At 40.1% G+C, this 24,659-nt stretch overlaps 1 non-coding gene across 1 annotated transcript; it reads right to left on the bottom strand.

The window, feature by feature from the left end:
- Positions 1–23,682: 23,682 nt before the first annotated feature.
- Positions 23,683–23,788, bottom strand: LOC131230052 (small nucleolar RNA R71). Its single transcript, XR_009163780.1, has one exon. It is a non-coding gene; the product is annotated as a small nucleolar RNA R71 (small nucleolar RNA).
- Between the last annotated feature and the right edge of the window lie 871 nt (positions 23,789–24,659).

The following is a 24,659-nucleotide window of genomic DNA, read 5'->3' as shown; positions in this document are numbered from 1 at the left end:
CATGGTGCCACCTTCGGTCACCCGAAGATGATCCCTCATATGTACGGGATTTGCGTTTGCATAATGTTATTGTTGAGCGATCTATTGATCATGAACACATTACTCCTTTTGGTATCCTTCCACTTCTTCAAGCTGTAGGATGGGCTAACATCTTACATTGGGGTGGGCCTGCATACCAGTCTATTGCTCAGTCCATGTTTGCATGCATTTCTGATTTTTCGATTGAGAATTTAACATCTAAAATTGATGTTAGAGAAGGTCCATTTGAAATTGATCGCCATTTGATCTCTGGGCTAATGGACATACCTATTAATGATGAGGGTATTCCTATTCATACTCTAGTTGAGAAACTCTCAGAATTAGAAAAACGCATGCTCACTAGAGATTTATGCAATATGAATGTGCAATGGACTCATAAAGAGAATGCGCTCCCCTCAAAGTACTTGTTACCCAGATATAGGGTTCTTCACAAAATCTTTATTTCAAATCTATATCCGCGTTCTGGTAATAAAACAGAACTGACCTCCTTTATGGTTCGGGTTTTACGTTCTGTCATCTCTGGTTCTAAAGTTTGTCTTCCTTCGTTAATATGTCATTCCATCATTCAGTTTCGTCTCCATGCAGGTCACAGTGATATTCCATTTGTATATCTTATGACTATGTTAGCTACTCACATGCTAGTTGTTATGCCTGTTGGAGAGGCTCCTATCCATCATCTTATTTTTAACAATTCAAATATTAACAAGATGAAACTGGAATTAGCTCTTGGCCAAGTGGATGTTAGTGGTGGTGGAGTTGAAGGAGTGAATGAAGATGAAACTGGTGATCTTCCTCCTGATGATATAAATATGGATGACATTTTTGATGAAATTAAATTAGACTCTGGAAATGATCCTGACTATGAACGATCTGATTTTGATGCGCATCTTGATGCACTTGAGGAGAAGGTAGAGAACATGAATGTTGCCCATGATTTACAATTTAAATATATGCGCAAGTATCTTAGGCGCTTAAACAAGGGCCTTCATCAACTTGATCCTACTATACTTGCTCTTTCTTTAGGATCTGATTAGGTGTTTTTATCCTATGGTCTGTAATAACTCTGATACTACTTTGGTTACTTTCAGTGTGCTAGACTTACTTTGGATTATACTGGTTTATGATATGTGCACTTTGAATTTGCTTTTATATCTTTTACCTATTTAACTCCTTTATTATTCTCTTATTTGTCTTCCTCTTCCATTTATTCCTTGCTTCCTTTGTCATATTGTGACAAAAAGGGGGAGTATATTAAGTTGGATTGAATATTTATATGGAATACTTATGGATATGGATTGAGGGGGAGTAGAGTAACATAATTTTTTTTTGGATATATGTGTGCTACTCAGGGGGAGTAAGTAAGGAGGAGTTTGAATTTGTGCTAGTTAATAATAACTGGTGCATGATTCTTTAACCAAGCTATAACTGGTTCTCTTATATATGACTGATGCATGATTCTTTATCGAGTATGTTGTGTTTCTCTTATTTTGATCGGAGTGTGTTTTGTCACAAATTTAACAAAGGGGGAGATTGTAAGTGCTATGGTTTCCTGCTCCTTTAGTTGTTAAATTTTGTGGTACTAAAAACACAATCTGTGTCTTGTGTAACATGTTGATTTATATGTTCAAGACACTGCATCACAATGCTTTAAGTTAAGAACGGTGATCTACTTCAACACATGCAAGGTCAAGTACTTTGTCCACTCCTGTAAGCTTAAAAGTCCAGAGTATTTCAAAAGCTAAAAGAGCTACATCAAAAGACAAGTGCTTGTTTAAGATTCAAGATAATGTTCAACTCAAGATGAAGTACAACTCAAGAATGACAAATCCAAGCATTAGAAGATCTCAAGTTCAAGCTACATCATGTAGAGATCTCAAAGCTTCATAATCGTCAAAGGTCAACCATCATCTGAAGAAATGAAGTTTCAATGTTCATACTTCATGTCCCAAGTATGAAAGACGTTAAATTGACCTTAAGGTAGGTCATTTTGTATACATAATTCAAATTGAATCACTTTATATGAATTTGGATTGTTCCAAGACTAGTTCTGAACCCTATTCGACTAGTCCTAGCATTGCCTCAACCAATCTAAGCAATTCCAGGACCAGTCCTAAGTTGTTGCAAATTTTCAGAATTTTTTGGTTGAGCTACGACCAGTCCTGGACTCTGCTCGACTGGTCGTGTGAATAGTACACGATTCATTCACGACCAGTCTAACAGCTACGACTTAAACTACAGCAACGAAACCTGGTGCCTCACGACCAGTCATGGGTTTGTCATGACCAGTTGTGGAGGGCTCACGACCGATCGTGAACAGCCTACGACCAGTCATGGAACGATTTTATCTAATCACGCTCAAAAATTCAAAAATATGTTCGACCTACGACCAGTCATAGTGTCCTCAGGACCAGTCGAAGATGCGATTTCTATAACTATAAATAGAGCACGAATTTCAGAGTTTCATAATCCAATTTCAAGAAAAATCAAGGCATCACTCAGAGATAAGTTAGTGTTCATTTTAAGCTACTTCGTGCATATTTAATATTCTCTTTTGTTAGCATTGTCAATTTGATTTTGTTTCTATATTCCAATCTGATTTAAAAGAGGAATTGTTGTATTCCTTCTTCTTGGAATCAAAATCAAATAGAGTTAGCTTAACTAGTTTAATTTAAAATAAATCTAGAACCTAGAACCATTTCAAAGTAAGTATTGGACATTAAACTTCTACATTCAAACTTCTACTCCTATTAGTTCTTCCGGGTTGCTTCAAAAGGAGAAATCCGGGTATTTTACATTATTGTAAATTTCCTTATTTTGGTTTCTTTTGAGATTAAGCCAGAAAAATCTCATTGTGTTCGTTATCTGAGGAGAGCCACAAAACTTAGAGGTTGGGGTTTTTGAATTTTGTATGCCCATTTGAAAGACACAATTGTGAAGGTTTTGGGTAAACCTAAGAAACCTATTTTCATAGTGAATGCTAATATCCCTCGTGGGAGGATATTAGGAATGGAGTAGCAAGTTATGTGGCAATTGTTTAATAGTTGGTGTACACACAGGTGAACCACTATAATTCTTTGTGTCTTGTGATTTGAATGTTTATGTAATTTTCGTTTCTTTTATCATTCAAATTTGTGGGATGTATGTGTGGATGTGAATGTTGTAATATTTACATTTCAAGCATTGTGGGGAATGTTGTAATAGTTTAGACTTTCTTTTTAGCTATTTCTTTTTATTCCTCTTCTGTTTAAGTTTTTGATACAAAGACCTTTCTAGAAATAAGGTCGTCATACCATAAACCTTGGTTTTTGGTGTAAGGTTGTCCTTAGAACAACATTTGTATCAACTTCTCAAGACTAGAATTTTGAGGTTACTTTTCGTTTAAGTACTGTGATTTATTTATTATGCATCTTTTCTTTATTCATTTATATTCCGCTATTAAAGTTTTAATTTGGCATAGTTCTATTCCCTCCCCCCCCTCTAGGACATATAGCTTTGCCTTTTACAACATGTTGTAGAGATTCTCTTGAGATTCTCCTGGCTTGAGTATCGCCTCAGCACGTAATACATAGCGATGGTGCGGGCGCAATGGTACAAGTCTCGGATTGAGCCGACTCAAATCTAGGGGATACGACTTAGGATCACACGCAACTGCTGTCTATGCATCGCAGGTCGCCGGAATTCGTCCGAGAGGAACACGGAAGCCTACGGAACAATACGGGATAGGATACGGGTCTTACAACTCCCCCTCTTAATAAAAATTTCATTATCAAAATTTAAACACGACACAACAAATACGGAGTTCACAAGGGTAGGAAATCCAATCGCTAGAGTTTTAATCAAAACACAACATACCGACATCATCAAACACCCAAGAGATGGAGATAATGCCCATGAACTTCAGCCTCGTGCTCCCAAAATGCCTCATCAGTACTACGATCACTCTATTGAACCTCGGATCCTTGATCAGAAATGATCGAAATTGGAATACTATGCAACCTCACAACTTAACGGTAGGGAGCTATATAAGAAAATTTCTAAGTTAATCGAAGTCAAGGATCTAATCATTCTAAGTTCTTAACAATCAGAGAGTATAGGGTAGCTATTAGCAGATATGTGATATTATTATCAGGTATTCCCAGGTTATGCTCTGATACCAACTTCTGTCACGCCCCAAACCCAGAAATCGGATTCACAGGAATCCTGATCGCCGAATTCGGCACCGACAGCCTCCTTAGTACCCCATTCTCGGCTCCCAGTGCCCATATGCCCGGTTCCGATTCTGGGATCCTAAAAGGAGGATTTTTCAACGTACATTTATCTCGTAAGAAGCATAACCACAAGTTTTCCCAAATCAGAAAAGCAACATCATCATCACATATCCACTAATATAAACTTGAATACAATGTTGGAAGAGAAATACATATGTCAAAATAAAATCAAAGCTCCAGAAGACAGCTACACGCTCCAAGCTCAACGCTGCTACAACCTAATGTCACCTGCACGCATCTATCATCCATAAGCTTATAGAAAGCTTAGTGGGTGGTGAAAGTGTGTGCACTAGATAAATGTCGATTAAGCAATATCAGAGTAATCGGAGTAAGTGGAAATACAGATAAGCCCATAAATCATACAATATAAAAAACACTGGCAAGATCATAAATCATACAATGTCAGAGTAATGCGAAAACATGCTGATAGGCTCATAAATACCATCATCCTTATCCAAGCAATGCGATGCAAAGAAATTATAATAAATACAATATTATATACTGATGAAGCAATGTAGATTAGCTATGCAATGCGGGGATAGTAAGCCAAATATCAGATGTTGATGATGCACTGCAATATGCGATGCAAATGAAATGACCAAGTTGGAGTGAAGTCAGGATAATAGTACGTAGTATCGCAGGCTATGGGGTCCATCACAAGGGACTTCTATCCAAACCAGTCCCATACCTAAATTTGGATAGCCAAACTCATTGTAGTAGACTCCTAATCTTAGGTTGTTTTTGCGCTCAACCGAAATCCTTGCCATTACGAATGTACATAATAATTAGTTGCACACCACCAACCCGAGTGGATAGTGAATGAATGAATATGCAACCCTACTCGATAAGTCCATATATTAGTACAATTTCTCTCTGCGATCATCACCGGGGTCTAGTACACTCTACATTCAATCACCGCCCACTGACGTGCGACCATGCAAGTGGTAGAGACCTCACCATCCGCCTGTCCAGTAGTCAGCCAATATCTACTTGGCACGTCGATAGCGGACCCATTTATGAGCTGGTCAAACTCAGCCTAGCTATGCCCCCTACCCTCAGGCGAGTAAGGTCACATCCCCTCCCAACCGACCACGACACAGTGGGAGACGTGCCCTCCTGGTATTCAGCCCTTATGCGCTCATATATATCCACTCAGTCTCGATGTTGGGGTGTCTCCTGGCCACGGAGGTTTAGGGATTTTCAACCAGGGATATCTATGGCGCCCGTATGCTGGAACAGATTTTCGGTGTCCCATCTAGCCATCCACGATATACCTGTGAAGGCTACAGCCCTAATGTCACTAGGGTACATAATGCAAGATGTATGAGTCATACAATCCAGTTATGCATCAATCCTGCACATACTGTGCGCTTATGTGAGACAATCTCTTCCTGTCGGGGAGTCTCATAACAACCTGCCCAATGATATATGCAATGGTTAACCATATCTTATAACAAACATGTAAATGATGCATATAGGTATGTATCATGATGCTATGCTATCACATACTCATAACCGGTATCAATAACCGGCATCGACAATCGACCTCGACAATGTGAACATTTAACCAACAGTGCCCCCAAAGAATGGGCAACATAGAGCCTAACATATAGTGGGCCCATGGCCTCACACAAGGGCCAAATATACAACACCATGAGCCTCACTTAAAGCTTAATACACTTCACGATGGGCACTTTCACACCGCCCTAACATACATTACAATAGGCTCCATCACCTGGCCCTCAATGCATCATAATGGGCCTCATCACATAGGCCTCATATACATCACATTGTACCTTAAACAAGGGCTGAATACACATCACAACGGGCCTCAAATATGGGCCGCATATACATCACAATGGGCCTCGACAATCGGCCACGATAATTGGAATCTGTAATCGGCCACAACAATCAGAATCGATCTATAATCGGCCTCAATGATCGGAATCGGCAATCGGCCACAACAATCAGAATCGATCGATAATCGGTATCGGTAATAAGCCACAACAATCAAAATTTATTAATATTCACCCTCGATGATCGGAACCTGCAATCAACCACAACAATCAGAATCGATCGATAATTGAAATTGGCAATCGACCATGACAATCAGAATCGGTAATCGGTCACGATAATTAGCCTTGGTCACTAATCGATAATCGGTCATGACAATGATCGGAATCGGCAATCGGCCACAACAATCAGAATCGATCGATAATCAGCCTCGATAATCGGAATTGGCAATCGGTTATGACAATCTGAATCAGCAATCGATCACGATAATCAGCCTCGATTGCTAATTGGCAATCAGCCACGACAATCGAAATTGACAATCGGCCTCGATAATCACCCTCGACAATTAGAATCGGCTGAACAAGGCCTAAGGGAAGGTCACAATGTGGACATTAAACCATCATTGCCCAACAATGTATTCATTTACCTAACATTGCTCCCAAGGAGTAGCCCCCATAAACATCATTACATACATCACGACAAAATCACACATCACATTGGGCCTTGAATACACTACAGGTGGGCCCTATACCTGGGCCTCAAATACATCACATGGGCCTCACTAAATGGGCCACATATACATCGTATTAGGCCTCACCCATGGGTCAAAAATATATCATATTGGGTCGCATCACATGGGCCTCATATATATCAAGGTGGGCCTCCACAATGGGCCTCATACATCACATCAAGGTGAGCCTCAACAACGGGCCTCATGTATCACATCGGACCTAATCAAATGGGCCGAATCAAATGGGCCAAGTCGAATGGGCAGAGTTGAATGGGGCAATTCAAATGGGCTGAACACAATTCATCTATTTTTAGAGATCAATATTTATATAAAAATGAATCATATCAAAAGATCAACTGCACCATACCATATTTAATCGTGTTGATAATAATTTTCACGGTTAAATTCCAATGGGCCCCATCATACGGTTTATTTCCCATCCAGCCCATGCATGAGGTCACAAAGACCTGGATTTAGAGGAAAAACAAATATCATATTGGTCCAAACCCTATAGCCCAAGGGTTTTAATGGTGGACGTTCAAACCCACTATGTTCTATAATGTGGTCCACCTAATCTTAGATCTGTCTTATTTTTAGTCTCAAGCTGTAAGACAAGCTTACCAAAGGATTGGATGGTTTGGATGCAACAAATGCATCATTGTGGGTCCCATAGACGGTGTGGATGAAGCAGGTGGGTCCCACAGAACTTAGTGATACCACTACAGCCGCTAGGTAGCTAGAGTGAGGTACACCAGCCGTCCCACTCACAACATCAGCGGGTCCCACGTGGGGCCCACCATAATGTTTATTTTCCACCCAATCTGATGAGAAGGTCACACAGACCCGGATGAAGAGGAAAGACAAATTTCATAATGATCCAAAGCTTCTGGAATCCAAAAGGATTTCAATGGCAGACGTTCCATCCTCACTGTTATTAGCAGTGGCCCACCAGATAAATAGATCTGTCTCATTTTTGCCTCAAGCCTTAAAATGAGCTTTCAAAATGGTTAGACGGTTTGGATGCAACACATGCATCATGGTGGGTCTCATAGAGATGCACAGCATAGATAAAGTACATACTTCATGGTGGGGTCCACACTAATGGAAGGTGTGGATTACAAAACACACATCAGTGGGTCCCACGTGTGGCCCACAATAATGTTTCCATCCAATCTGTTGATAAGGTCTTAAAGACCAAAATAAATAAATAAATAAATATTATATTTATCCAAAACTTCTGGACTCCAAGGGAGTCCAAGGGCAGACGTTCAATCCCTCACTATTCCTTGTAGTGTGGGCCACCTGAGTTTCTTACATGGCTGATTTTGGGGAGGGCCCACAGCTAGAAGGGGGCCCGCCCAATGCATGGTGTTGATGTTCACACACATCACGGTGGGGCCCATGGTTGGGACCCCCTGCATTCCACGTCAAATGCAGTAGGACGCTACAGCGTCCTCTGGACGCCAGCAGCAGCGCCTTCTGCTTTGCTTAATTTTTTTATTATTTTTTTAAAAATATGTTTTCTTGTGGTTTTTCGTAGGTGAGGCCCGCATCAGGTGAATCCACTCCAACCATTGCATTCCATGGCTCAAGACCGACCAAATAAGCCCAATATTCAGTATATTTTGGCGAATCGAAACATTAATGTGGCCCCTAACAGCCTTGAACGGTAGAAATCACTTTTTCCTATGCTATGGCCCGCCATAAAATCAGCTTGACTTCATTTTTTGGCTCAACGCCTAAAACGAGCTGAGGAATATGATGGATGGCGTGGATTAAAGCTATACATCAAGGTGGGGCTTGTATGAACGGCCCTCTCCAAAGCTTGTTAAATCAAGCTAATATTTTTGTTTTCAATTCACGTCCAGCGTCCCTTGACACTGGACGGTTTGGGCACAACACATAGATATAAGGTGGGCCCTGCTCAAGTGGGCCACTAAATGGCTGGATGGTGTGGATAAGACATACATCAAGTGGGGTACATCCGGGTGAGCCACACAGCCACATCATCACACACAACAAAAGTGAAAGAGAGAGAGAGAGAGAGAGAGAGAAAGAGAGAGGCCAAGTGATGGAGGGACCCCGACACGATGGGCCCTCCCTTCCGTACATCACAACATACATCAAGTGGATCCCATTACATGTGGACCCATCGATAAAAAATCAACGGTGGAGATCCTTTCTCCACCAAAATGCAAGGTTTAGATGACCCTATTTATGCAAAGAAGTAAACATCTTGATGGGGTCCATGGAGAATGGCCCCATCGTGGAGTGATCGTGAGAATCAAGGTGGGCCATCGGCCGCATTTAGGGTCCAAAGTGAGATCCATACCTTCAATCGGTAAGCCTCACTTGGCCCATCATAAAAAATGAAATATAGGCCTATAGAAACACCCACCATTAGATCTCCTCTTCCTTCTTCCGCCAATGCATGCTAGAGCTCCAATGAATGAGATTCAACGGTCGAGATTGGTTTTGGATGGTGGAATTAGGTGGTAGGAAGGTGAGCCACACCTTGCTTTTCTCATGGAGCTTGGACGTTTGCTACTCTCATGGGGTTGCTTGCTTGAAAATGGGAAAATGAGAGAGAGAGAGAGAGAGAGAGAGAGGATGTGATGTAAAGAGAGAGAGAGAGGGATGGGTGATGGAGTGAGTGATGTGTACTTGACATGTAAGGGAGTGTAAGAGAGAGAGTTAACTTTGGGGATGGTGTTGTACTTGACATGATGTAGTGATTGATGGGATTTATTGATGGGACATGTTGTAGAAATTCTCTTGGGATTACAAATGCATGGTGTTTCCTTGAAACTGAATGCATGCCCACATCTCCTAGCCTGGGTATCGGCTCAGCGCGTAATACACGATGTCGGAACCGCAGCGACGGTGCGGTCACAATGGTACAAGTCTCGGATTGAGCTAACTCAGATCTAGGGGATACGACTTAGGATCGCATGCAACTATTGTCTACGTGTTGCAGGTCACCAGAATTTGTCCGGGAGGACCGCGGAAGGCTATGGAATAGTACAGGCTAGGATACGGGTCTAACATCGCCTACATACTACTGATGTGAAGACTCTTCTGAAAAGAGATGAAGAAGATAATTTTCTCATTGCTCAGTAGCCAGAAGTCTGAATATGAAAATATCAAAAGTAATATTCTTATGGATGCCACGCTTTCTTCTTTTTTCAATGTTTGTGTTATTATTCAACATGAAGAAGACTATGAATTCTAAGCTAAATTCTTCGTCTAAGAAAGTTGAATCAAATGCTCTTTTGGCTGAGAAAGATGATAGAAGAAAACCTTTTGGTACTAAAAAATGGAAAAATACTTATCAAAATAAAGGCATAAAAGAGCCTTACCATTGTGATCACTGTAGTAAAAATTGGCACACCAAGGATTGATGTTGGGAATTATTTCCTCACCTCAAATTAAACCTTGACAACAATAAGAAAGATCATACTGCAGTAGCTGATACATCAATCTTAATGAATCGGTTGAGTTATAAATCAGTAAGTCCATGCCTTATGAACAAGGTCATTCTACCTCTACCCATGATACAAGTAATTTGCAAGCTTACCTCACTTCATCTTCAAAATTAATTCTTGGATTATTGCTTCTGGAGTCACTAATCATATGATCAATAGTCCTTTTTCTATGCATGATTTTATTCCTAAGTCTGATAAGCATGATGTTTCCATTGCTAATGGGATTACATTTATTGTATTAGGGAGTGGCAAAATTGACTTCTTTCCAAATAGTCACACTTCTGATGCTCTTGTTATTCCATCTTTTAAAATCCATCTCCTTTTTGTTGGAAAAAGTACTAATTCTTTGAACTGTGATGCTATTTTCTCTCCTACTTATATCGTCTTTCAGGATCGAGAGTCGGAGAAGATGATTGGTGAATGAACTTATTCACATGAATTACACTTGCTAAATCCCACTAATAAGGCATGTTATACCGCAGTTTGGTGGAAAGTCACATCTTACCTAAACCTCTTAGACATCCTTCTAATCATGTCTTGGCGAGTCTTTTCCCTTCTATTTCGGTTGAGTTTAGTGTGTATGATGTCTGTCAATTTTGTAAACAAACTCATTTACTATTTTTTAGTTTTGTATGACTATTGAGTCTTTTGAACTGATTCATTCTGATTTATGGGGTCCTACTCTAATTGATTCATATGATGGATATAAATATTTTGCATTATTTATTGATGATCAATCTTGTGCTACATGGTTATACTTGCTAAGATTATATATATATATATATATATATATATATATATATATATATATATATATATAAAATTTATGTACTATCTGTTTCCAAAGATTTTCATAATATGGTGATTACTCAATTCATTATCAAAGTTAAGGTTTTTAGGTTTGACAATGGTACATAATATACTAAATGACCTTTCTCTGAATATATTCACTGCCAAGTTATTGTTCACCAAACTAGCTGTGTGGAAACACCACAACAAAATGGGGTGGCATAGAGAAAACAAAACCAACACATTTTAGAAACTGCAAGAGCTCTTATGTTTTAAATGAATGTTCCAAAAAGATATTGGTCCCTTGGAGTTTTGACTACAACATATTTTATTTATCGATTTCCTAGTCAAGTAATCAATTTTAAGACACCATCAGAAGTCTTAAAGAATCGAAAGCCTGGCATATCTCATTTGCGGATGTTTGGTTGTATCTATTATGTACACCAACAAGCAATATAGCATGATAAGTTGGATGCACAATCGAATCGGTGTGTATTTTTTGGGTATTCTTCCACAAAGAAAGGGTACATATGTTACGACTTGGCATCTCAAACAATTGTTATTTCTCGTGATGTACGCTTTGTTGAATCTGAACCTTATTTTTAAGAACAAAGAGATTATGGAATCAATCCCATGGGGAGTACTTGTCTGATTTGGTACCGCTTTCAACATTAACTGATGATGTCATTGTCCAAGCTATACCTCTAGAAAATTAATCAATTACTACATTTGAACAACAATACCTTAAATAGTAACACCTCCAACTCAACGGAGATCGAGTAGAGAGACTCATCCTCTAGAAAGAATGAAAGATTTTTTTATTTTTTATTTTACTTACTATGCTATCTTTTATCCTATGCAAGCTTATTTAAAATATGATAATGTTACTCAGTCACATTCTACTTTCTTGTGTGCAATATCTAGTGATTAAGAACTAAAGACTTTTCAAGAAGCTAATTCCAATCCAGTTTGGAAAATTGCTATGAAAGAATAATCGCGGGCACTTGATGAGAATAAAACGTGGGACATTGTTAGATTACCTCTAGGAAAGAAAATAATTAGGTGTCGTTGGGTATATAAAATAAAATATAAGAGAGATGGAACCTTGTAATGACATAAGGTAAGACTGGCTACTAATGGATTTACTAAAACTTATGGAAAAGATTATAGAGAGACATTTGCTCCCATTGTGAAGATGAACACATTTTGAGTTCTTATATCCCTGGCAGTAAATTAGGATTAGAAATTATTCCATATGGACGTAAAAAAATGCATTCCTGCATGGTGACATAAAAGAAGTTTATATGAGTGTACCACGTGGTCATCCATAAGAATCCAAACTTGGTTTAGTGTGCAAATTGAAAAGGAATATATATGGGCTTAAACAGTCACCACAAGCCTACTATGCTAAGATCAGTTCTATCCTCATGATTAATGGCCTAAAAAGGAGTGTTGCGGATCCTTCTCTATTTGTTAAGAAATGTACTTTAGGTACTATTATTGTTTTGGACTATGTTGATGACATAGTGATCACTAGCGATTATCAAATCCCAAGACTCTTTTACACAGGCAATTTGTTATTAAAGACTTGGGAGTTTTAAAGTATTTTCTTGGATTAGAAATTGCCTACTCAAAAAAGAGCATATTTCTTAATCAACGAAAATATGTGTTGGATCTGTTATAAGAAACTGGAAAATTGGGAGTAAGACCATCAAACAGACCATCAAACACTCCTACTGACAGTTGTGATAAGCTTGGTGATGATGGCGAATTATTTTTTGAAATTGGTAAATTTCTAAGATTAGTTGGTAGACAAATTTATTTAACTATTACTTAGCCATATATCTCATTTGCAGTTAGTTTGGTCAGTATATTTATGCATGCACCAAAAGTTAATCACATGAATGTTGTCAACAAAATTTTGTAGTATTTGAAGGGTTCACCAGGAAGAGGTATATGGATGCGTAAAAATTGACACAGTTCCAAAGTTGTTCATATTGATGCTGATTGGGCTGGTTATCAACTTGATCAAAGATCTACAATATGGTATTAGACATTTGTTGGAGGTAACTTAGTAACATGGAAGAGTGAGAAATAGAATGTTATGACACAATCAAGTGCAGAAGCAAAATATCAAGATATTGTCCAAGTTGGGCTCTATCGATATTTTTGCACCAACTTGAGGGAGAGTGCTGGTGGAGAAGAGAGATTTATGATGGATTTGTTTCTATGTATGGGTTGATTAAATTGTCTACAGTCATAGTTACTCCTTCTTTGGGATCTTCCTAACCAGTAGGTGTTAAACTAGGTTGCTCCATTGTTAGCATCCTATGTTCATTATAATTATAAATATTGGTGTTGTAATCTCCATTGTGACCATAAATAATAACATCCCCCATTCTCTTCTTTCGTGCATGTAAGATTGTTATATTGGCAGCCGAAGTACGTAAATCTATGTGTTTTCTTCTTTGCTATATTGTTTCTTCATTAATATAGTTCCTTCCCATTATGGCCGCTTTCGTGCTTTTATATCTCCCATGTTTGACCCATCGGCCACAACTTCTGATCATCCGTTTGCCACATTAATCACCCATCAACGGCACCACCAGTTTGCTACATTAATCATCAAAGACCTACATAACATTGAGCCATCTATCAACAACATCACCCATTTACATTCATCAGCACCATCCACAACTTATGTTCCTTGATCTGAACCGTCCGTGACATTTGCACCATTGTCGATTAGCAGCATCGCATAACTGGCACCATCTCCTCCACAAGGAACTTTCTAATCAACACAACTCCGCCTCAACTCATGACCTCGATGCCCCTGCCACCTCCTACAGCTTCCACCAGTCTGTCACCTACCTTGTCCACATCCCTTACTCCCGACTCCCACCCTCCACCAACGTCATTCTTCTTCTTCCTCTCTAGGCTCACCTCCCCCTCCATTTGCCAATACCTCTATTCACCATATGCAAACATGAGCCAACGGTGGTATTCTTAAACCAAAGGCTTTAGTTGCACCTAAATACGCATTATCCACAACTTTTTAGTTGTCTTCTTGCCCATTTGAGCCCATTTATTATACTCGAGCTTTGAAATCTTCTGCATGGCATGCCATTATGACTTTGAGTTTGAAGCTTTGCAACATTAAGGAACCCGGTCCTGAGTTCAACCCAAGCCTAGCAAGAATTTGGTAAGTTGAAAGTGGGTCTACAAAGTAAAATAGCATGTAAATGGAACCATTGAACATTATAAAGCATGCCTAATGGCCAAGGGTTTCCATTAACAACCAAGAATTGATTATAGTGAGACATTTAGTCTAGTAGTTAAGTATGCTATGATATGAATGGCTCTCTACGTTGCACTTTATTATGGGTGCTATTAAGGGTCAAATATTGTATATTATCCCCTATTTATTTCTTGATTTTATGAACATGATACCGCTTAATGTCCTATTTTATTCATGTTTGTGTTGCAAGGTGAATTTAAGAGCTTCAATAGGAAAAGATGCTAAAAGCATGGATTTAATGCTCAAAGATTACCAATGCAAAGAATGGATCTTAAGAGATAAAGATTGAAGATTTCAAGGTCCTAAGATTCATGAAAACCAAGTGGAGAAGGAACAAAGTCGAAAGCACAAGTGCAGAGTTCACAGTGACTATGTCATCGATTGTTCACCACCCCAAGTATAGGGTTGTAATGTAGTTATAATCTCGGTAAGACTAAGGTCGAATCCACATGGATTGAACCTTATATGTATTCTGAAAGTAACTAGAACTAGAACTAGACGAAAATGTAATCTAAACCAGGAAAATTTAAGAGAATAATAGTGAATTACTTTAACTAAAACTTGTAAAATTCAAAGGTAGGAAACTAGGATGCCAAGGATCCACTTGTAACAATCAGGGAAATCTATGCTTGATTTATAAACACAACTGGAATCAGAGTCCCATCTTCATCCAACTGGAAAGTAATTCATTAAAACTTAAATATGAACTTCCTTTGATCTAGTTTTCAATGGAAGAGAGGTATGAGAATTGGAATTGATTCCATCACAAAACCATGCCCATGAGATAAAGCAAACAACAGAATTTAACCAATATACATCCAATCTAAGAGAGTTATGAACATTAGGAAGGATTCCATCATCCAACCATATCCATGAGACATGGTGAACAACAGGGCTTCCAAACTCAACAATCATAATAATAAAAAGGACATGCTTAGAGCTATCACAGATCCATTGTAATTTAAGTCACAATAAACCATTACAAACTAAAAACATTCCTTATAATCAAACTATAATTAAAGAGAGTTCATTAAATATGAATCAAAGCTGTAGAAAATACCCCATCATGCTACAAGCTTCACCTCTTAGACCTAGCTAAGAGGTTTAGCCAGTCATAGATATAAGAAAATAATGAAAAGGAAAGAAAAGAAGACTCATGTGAGACCCGTATCCTATCCCGTACCGTTCCGTATGCCTCCGCAGTCCTCCCGGTCGAATTTCGGTGACCCACGATCTGTTATCGGCATTTGCGCTGATCTTGAGTCCTGTCCCGTATATCAGTGTCGGCTCAACTAGAAACTTGTACCCTTGCGACCACGCCGTTGCCGCGGTTCTGACGCCGCGTATTTCGCGCTGAGGCGATACTCGGGTTAGGAGATATGAGCCTGCGTTCAGTTCGAGAAAACATCGCGAGTTGCAAATACCGAGGGAATCTCTACGACACATCACATCAATCCATCAATCAAATGTCAAGTACAACACCCATCCCCAAGTACAACCACCACTCCCCAGAGTCAACTCTCTCTCTTACAACCAAGTACACCCATCCATCACTTACCATCCCTCTCTCCCATCACCTCTCTCTCTCTCTCTCTCATTCTCTCCCTCATTCCCCAAGTAACCCACGTCCAAGCTCCATGAGAGAACTAGGTGTGGCCCACCTTCCTACCCTCCTCACCTCTCATCTCCACCGTCCAACCTCCATCATCCTCTAAAAGGGTCCAAGGAGTCTAAAAGAAGCAAGTACGATGGGTGATCGATCGTTGGATTTTATTTTATTTAGGGACCACTTGTTGTGGAACCCATCATGATGTATGCATTGTATAGGGAGGGCTCATAGTTGCGGGGTCCCTCCCTTTCTCACTAATCTCTCTCTCTCTCTCCCTCTCTTGCGATGGGCGTGGCCCACTAGACCCGCACCATTCCTGGTTGGGACAGTGGGTCTCCACCATGATATATGTGATATTCCACACCGTCCAAACAATTTGGACGGCGCTGGACAGTTTGGACAGTGTTGTGAAGGCCACACCATGATGTATTTGTTTCATCCACACCGTCCAGAACATTTAGACGGCGCTGGACAATTTGGACAATGCTGTGAAGGCCACACCGTGATGTACCTATTTCATCCACATCATTCAGGCCATTTGGACGGTGCTGGACTAACCCCACGGTGGGCCACCATGATGCATGTGTTTCAGCTGCACCATCCATCTGGACGGTGCTGAGAGGACCACCGTGATGTATGGTTTAATCCACACCATCCCTGGTTGGGACGGTGGATCTCCACCATGATGTATGCGTATATCCACACCTTCCGTCCATTTCTCTGGGACGTGGGGCCACCTCACACGTGTGACTCGTGTGAGGGTGGGGCCCACCTATATGTATGTATTTTATCCAGCACTGTCCACTTAGACGGTGCATGTGAAGACCCCACCTTGGTGTACGTGCCTTACACCCAAACCGTCCATTCATATAACTTCTAGACAGTAGCTTTTTTTAAATATATATATATAATATCATATATATAGGTGTGTGGTGGGCCCCATGTGGGACCCACCTACTTGACGGACTAGTTGGGATGCCCACACCAGCTATATAGTTGTGCATTAACGTCACCAAATTCCCTGGGACCCACCTTAATAGTATGTGTTTCATCTGTACCATCCATCTGGACGGTGCCATGTACTGCCCCACCATGATGTAGTGTTGTATCCGCACCGTCTGTGCAGTGGCTCACCTTGATGCTTGTGTCTATCACACCGTCCATCCATCTGTTGGAAATCCACCATGACATATGCTTTGTATTCCACTCTATATGTGTTGTATATCCAAGTTGTTCATCTGGTGGGCCCATTTGGAGGTGCAGGCCCACCTGCTATATGTGTAGGGCCACCTTGAAGTGTACCCATCTATTTTGTCACACCATGAGCTACCCCATTAGGCGCACTATAAATATGATGAGGCCCATCTAATGAAGCCCGATATGATGTATTTATGGCTCATGTGCAAGGCCCACCTATTATGTATTTGGGGCTCATGGGTTGAGGCCCATTAAGATGTATTTGGGGCCCTCCGGTTGAGACCCATTGTGATATATGTTTGGCCCACGTCATGCGGTCTATTGTGATGTGTATTAGGCCCATGTCATGTGGCTCATTATGATATATGTTAGGTCCGTGTCTTGTGGTCTATTGTGATGTGTATTAGGCCCATGTCATGCGGCCCATTGTGATGTGTACTAGGCCCATGTTGTGCGGCCCATTGATGCAGCCCACTTGTTGTATATGAGGCCCATTGATGCGGCCCACCTGTTGTACTTGAGGCCCATGGGTTGTGGCTCATTATGATGTACTGAGGCCCATGGGTCGTGGCCCATTGAGATGTATACTTGGCCCATATGACGTGGCCCATTATGATGTATTTTTTACCCATTTAGTGGGGCCCATTGTGATATATTCCTACTCATATGATAATGCCCATTGTGATGTATTTTCGACCCGTTTGGTAAGGCCCATCATGATGTACATTAGGCCATTGTGTGAGGCCATGGGCCCACGATACGTTTAGCTCTGTGTGGGCCACAGCTTGGGGGAAATATTATTTAAATGTCCACATTGATGGGTAATGATGGTTAAATATCCATATTATGACCTTCTCTTAGGCCGATTGTTGAGGCGGATTCCGATTGTCGTGGCCGATTCCGATTGTCGAGGTCGATTCCAATTATCGAGGCCGATTGTATAGGCCGATTATCGATGCCGATTATCAGTGCCGGTTGTCAATACTAATTATGAGTATAGCATCATGTTACATACACATACGCATCATCTGCATATTTGTTATTAGACAAGGTTGACCATTGTATATGTCATTGGACAGGTTGTTATAAGACTCCCTGATAGGCGGAGATTGTCTCATATGAGCGCACGGTATGCATAGGATTGATACATGACTGGATTTATCACTCATGCATCTTGCATTGTGTGTTGTGATTACTGTACGCCCTAGCGACATCAGAGTTGTAGCCTCCATAAGCATATCGTGGATGGTCAGATGAGACACTGAAAATATGTTATTAGCATCGGGCTGTCATAGATGGCCCTGGGTGAAAATCCCTAAACCTCTGAGGACAGGAGATGCCCCAACGTCGAGACTGAGTGGATACATGAGTGCCCGAGTGCCAAATACCATTAGGCCACGTCTCCCACCTTGGTCGGTTGGGAAGAGGTGTGGCCTTACCCGCCCAAGGGTGGGGGGCATAGCTAGGCTGAGTTTGACCAGCTCGTGATTCGGTCCGCTATCGACGTACCGAGTAGATATTGGTTAACTACTGGCCACGCAGATAGTGAGGTCTCTTCCACTTGCTTGGTTGCATGTCCAGTGGGCGGCGATTGCATGTAGAGTGTACTAGACCTCGGTGATGATCCCAAATATGTACAGTACTAATTTGTGGAGCAGGAGTTGCATACTCATTCATTCATTCATTCACTATTCACTCAGGCTGGTGGTGCGTAACTATTTGTTACGTGTACCTTCGCAATGGCCAGGATTTCGGTTAGGGCACGCGACCAACCTGAGATTAGGAGTCTACCACATTAAGTCTAACTATCCAAATTTAGGTATGGGACTGGTTTGGATAAAAGTTCCTTGTGATGGACCTCATAGCCTACGATACTGCGTACTATTATCCCAACTTTACTCCAGCTTAGTTATTTCATTCACACCGCATATTGCATTGCATTCGCAACATTTAGCATTTTGGGTTACTATGTTTCTGCATTTATATAGCTTAAATGAGGTTAATGGTATTCATGGCTTGTCAGGAATTACATATTGTATTACATTCTCAGCATCTGATATTTGGCTCATTATGATCTACATTTCGTACTCTGATATTGTATGACTCATGGACTTACCAATATGTTTCCTCTTACTCTGATATCATACGATTCATGATCTTGACAGTATTTCCGACATCGTATGATTATGACATTGTATTAAATACTTGGCACTTACCTTGTGCACACACTTTCACCACCCTCTAAGCTTTCTATAAGCTTATGCACGATAGATGCGTGCAAGTGGCATTAGGTTGCAGCAGCGTGGAGCTTGGAGCATGTAGCTGACTTCTGGAGCTTTGATTTCGATATATGTATTTCCCTTTCAGCATTGTATTCAAATATTTATATTAGTGGATATGTGTTGATGATGTTGCCTTTGTGATTTGGGTATACTTGTGGTTATGCTTATTATGAGTTTAATGTACATTTGAAAACCCTCCTTGTAGATCCTAGGATAGAAATTTGGCGTATGGACGCTAGGAGCTGAGAATGAGGTACTACAGAGGCTGTCGGCACTGGATTCAGCAATCGAGAATTTTATGAGCCCGGTTTCTAAGTTTGGGGCATGACAACTCCTCTTGCTGGTCGTCCCTGGTTCTCTCTCTCTCTCTCTCTCTCTCTCTCTCTCTCTCTCTCTCTCTCTCTCTCTCTCTTTCTCTACTCTTCCACTCTACGTCTCCTTAAATCTGATGATCTTCTACACACCTTCTCTCTCTTTCTTTTATAGCCAAAGAGAGTCGGTTGTGCGTGCCAGAGGCGGTCATACAAGTTATATAGCAACCTTTCGTAGCAGCATGCGTAGCAGAAAACACATATAAGTGTTGCGTTTGGATGCAAGTTTTGGGACGACGGATTGTCCTAAAACCTGATTTTTTTCATGGTTGAGGTCAAACTGAGCCTGTGCTCCATTTGGATAGTCCAGATCACAAAGTCTCAGAATTTTCGATTTTCACGGACGCAGGCCATGTGCACGAGAGCTACACTGAGATGCTCGGCGAGCCCCACAGTGATGTTTTTGGAGAAATTCACCCCATCCATTAGATTCGTGGCGAGATTTCAGTCAGGAGTTGATGGTTTTCCTCAAGTTTGGTGCAGCCCAAGGGAACAAATCTTCATGTTGTTCATCATGCGTTTGACAGTAATCTTCGTGTGTACACGTGCATGGGAGCAAAAGGTCACCACAAGTTTGGTCGTTCCCATGCTTTAGATCGAATGGACAGCTCGGATCAGTCATCCAAGCGTCTAAGGTGGGCCACAACATGCCCCAGCGGACAAATGTTCGCTTGCTGTTTGCGTAAGAGAGATCGATCGAGTCAACCCGACTTTGACCGATCTCCCTAGTCCAGTGCGTGGCTGGTGTGTGTGTGTGCACTGTGCACACGCACTTGTAAGTGGGGTCCATCGTGATGTTTTATAGGAAATCTGCTCCGTTCATCCATTTTTTCGGATCTAATTTAAGGGGTTGAGACCGAAATTAAGGCATATCCAAAGATCGGGTGGGCCCCAAATCAATGATTTATAGGCTGATCTGTCTGTTTGGCCACTTCCACAGGGATGTAAGGGCTGAATTTTGACATGGATAGTTAATTTAGGGTTCTCAGGCCAGATATAAAGTTTCGAGCCAAACGGATGGTGGGAACCCTATGATCTTGCATTCAGGATGATTTTCACGCCCCTTTAACTTTAATCACTTGATTTTCTCTGATCTTTGGTATATGAATTCTTCGATCTCGGGCCCTTAAGATCCGTTCCTTGCCTTGGTATTTTTTAGCATCAAATCTATGCCGTTAGTATCCTTTTTCAGTCCAAGCTCCTAAATTCACCTCGCAACACAAACATGATTAAACTAGGGCGTTAAGCATTGTCATGTGCATAAAATCAAGTAATTACTGGGGTCTAATATGCAATATTTGACCCTCAACATCGATTACCGTTCGATGACATCGAAGCTATCATTCGATGACATCGAACACGGGTCGACGACATCAAATTTATGAAAGAAAATCGAGTTGGTCGCTGGACAAATTGAAGACATTTTTCGATGACTCGGGGACTTGTTCGATGACTCGAAGCCTTGCTCGATGATAGTGAATTTTCTGAGAACTTTCGGCAAAACTCGCTGGACGTGTCGGGCACAATGTTCGATTACTCAAAGTACCCCTCAATGAGATCGAAGACCTGCTCGATGACATCAAAGGCCTCTTCGATGACATCGAATTTTCTGAAGAAATTGAATTAACTCTCTGGACTGTTTTGGACACGTTATCGATTCCTCGAGCAACGTTCAATAACATCGAAGGAATGTTCGATGATATAGAAGGTTACGTAGTCCGGATGAAGTTACAATAGCATGAAAAAGCACATATAAAGGCACCTTCGATGACATCGAAGGTAGTTTGATGTCATCGAACGACTCACGCAGAATTACGCGAAGTGCGTAAATTTGAGGCAATTTCTGGATTTTTCCAAGGAGGTGTGAAAGGAGGTGTTGCACAACTATAAATAGGAGTCCCCAGGGCATCCATGGCATCTATCTAGGGTTCGGAGGAACGAAGTACAAGGACAGGGAGCCGTCGCCAAGCATTTTTCTTCTTCCTTAGTTTTTCATGCTTTCTTCTAAGGTTTTAGATCTAATCATGTCTATAGTTGGCTAAACCTCTTAGCTAGGAATAAGATGTGAAGCTTGTAGCATGAAGGGATGTTTTTATTGCTTTGATTCATGTTTATGTTGAACTTACTTTGATTCTAGTTTGATATTTAAGAAATAATTTCAGTTTTTAATAGTTTATCGTGACTCAAATTACAATACATCTGCAATAGCTTTGAATATTTTCTTTTCATGCTTTGAAATAGTGAAATTAGGAAATCCTATTGTTCATCATCATCCATTAGGCATGGTTAGGTGATGGAATCCCTTCTAACCTTCATAATTCTCCTATATTTGATTGTGGGATTGGTATATCCTGTTGTTTGCCATAGTCTACTGGGCATGGCTAGGTGATGAAATCACTTCCAATCCTCACAACTCTCATCCGTTGAAAATTAGGTTAAAGGAAATTCATATTTGATCTTAATTGATATATCTTCCAACTGGACAACATAGGACTCTGATTCTAGTTGTCCTTGAATCAAGCATAGTATCACTTTGATTGCTAAAAGTGAATCCTTGGAAAAGCTAGTTCCCACCATTGAATTCTTAAGTTTCTAATTAAACCACTCACAATTACTTCCTTTATTTCCAATTTAGATTCATATCTTTTTCTAGTTCTACTTCTAGTTGCTTTCAGAATACACATAAGATTAGTCCATGTGGATTGATCTCGGTCTCACCAAGATTATTATTAGATCGTAACCCTATACTTGGGGTTGTAAACAAGTTTTTTACGCCGTTGCCAAGGATTAGCGTTTGTGGTTTTCTGATATTAACTAGTTTTGGAATTAGTTTAAGATTAGAGTTTTTCTAGTTTCTATTTTTACGTTAGTTTTTTTTAATTAGTTTAGAAATTAACTTAACTTTCTATTTCTATGTTTAGAAACTTTCCTTTTCGGTATTTATAAACTAATTTACTTTCTAATTCTATAATAGAAACTTTCCTAATTTGTTTTTAGAAATTAATTTTTTTAGAAACATTCTTAATATGTTTTTAGAAACTAATTTTCTTTCATTTTTTTTTTTTTAGAAACTAGGTTGCTTTTAAGAAACTAATTCACTTTCCTTTTTCTTCTGGAGGATCCCAATATAGAAACTTCTAACTTGGTAACTTCTTTCTAATTATCTCTCTTTCTATTTCTAGATTTCTATTTCCCTCTTTCTTTTTAGGTTTAGGTTAGATTCTAAAATTGAGGCCTGAGAGTGTTTCATGTCCAAGTGGGTCCGTGATAACACTCAACGTCTCTTGAGTGAAGGATGATTAGTTAAGGGGTTATCTATCCATTACAAGATTAGACACCACTCAAGATCCACAAAGTTAATTGAAGTGATGGCTGCAAATCAACCTGTAAATCCTCCAAATCCACCTCAACCTAGGGTTGAGGAAATCCAGGATGAAAATGAGGTGCATCAAGCACCCCCACCTTGTACTTTGCGAGATTATTTACAACCGGTGGAGGTGAGCACACCTTCATGCATGGTTTTTTCAGAAAACACGGGACATATGGATATCAAGCCAGGGGTGATATAACTCCTTCCAAAATTTCATAGACTTGAATATGAAAATCCATATTTACAAATGAAAGAGTTTAATGAGATTATATCTACTTTATATTTTCCAAACGTGTCTGAGGATACGGTCAGGTTGAAACTCTTTCCCTTCTCTTTGAAAGAGAAAGCTAAGACGTGGTTGCATTCATTACGTCCAGAATCTATTGGCAGATGAAACAACATGATAAGGGAGTTTATTAAGAAAAAAATTTCCCATATCATAAAACGAACACCCTTAGAAAATCAATCATGAACTTCGCCCAAAAGGAAGATGAAACATTCTACCAATGTTTAGAGCGGTTTAAGGATCTTACCAATTCATGCCCACAACATGGTTATGCAACTTGGCGAATAATAAGTTTTTTTAATGATGGGCTGACTTCTTCCATGTGACAAATGGTTGAGACAATGTGTAATGGAGAATTCATGAACAAAGAGGTCGATGATGTGTGGGATTATTTTGACAAGCTTGCTAAAAACACACAATCATGGGACATCTCCCCAAAATCTAACACTACTTCTAGGCCTATTCAATCAAAGGAAATGGGTGAAATTTATCTTCTGAAAGAAGATGATAATATAAATGCTAAAGTGACTAATCTCACAAGAAAACTAGAGGCCATGGAACTAAAGAAGGATAAGGCTATGGAAACTGTTTGCGGTATTTGTGCTTGCAACATTTACACAACTGAGAATTGTCCAACAATACCAGCCTTTCAAGAGGTACTGAATGAGCAATCTAATGCTATGAATAATTACCAAAGACCTTTTAGTGGATCCACTTCAAATACATACAATCCTGGTTGGAGAAATCACCAAACTTCAGTTGGAGGAATGGACAAACTGCTTCTCCTCAAGGATTCCCTAATCAAATTCTAAATTAAGGGAAACCTCAGGAGGATCCGGTTCTAAAGCATCTTCAAAAACAAGAGCGTTTCAATCAAGGTATGCTACAAACCTTTCAAGGCCTTGCAAAGGCCATATAAGGGATTGAGACAAAAAATGCGATTGGGGAAAAGGAAGCCTTCTAGCTCAACCTCTTCTTAATTCAAAATAGCAATATGAAGTTAGCAACCCAAGATATTCAAATCAAATGGAGCAAGCTAAGTCTATCACCACTCTTAGGAGTGGGAAAACAATAAACAAATTAATTCCGGTAAGGACTGAAAAGTCTAAGGACCCAGAAATAAATGAAACTGATAGACCTA

The sequence above is a fragment of the Magnolia sinica genome, chromosome 16 (assembly GCF_029962835.1).
Source record: "Magnolia sinica isolate HGM2019 chromosome 16, MsV1, whole genome shotgun sequence".
Classification (NCBI taxonomy): domain Eukaryota; kingdom Viridiplantae; phylum Streptophyta; class Magnoliopsida; order Magnoliales; family Magnoliaceae; genus Magnolia; species Magnolia sinica.
This window is presented reverse-complemented; position numbering and strand designations above follow the sequence as displayed.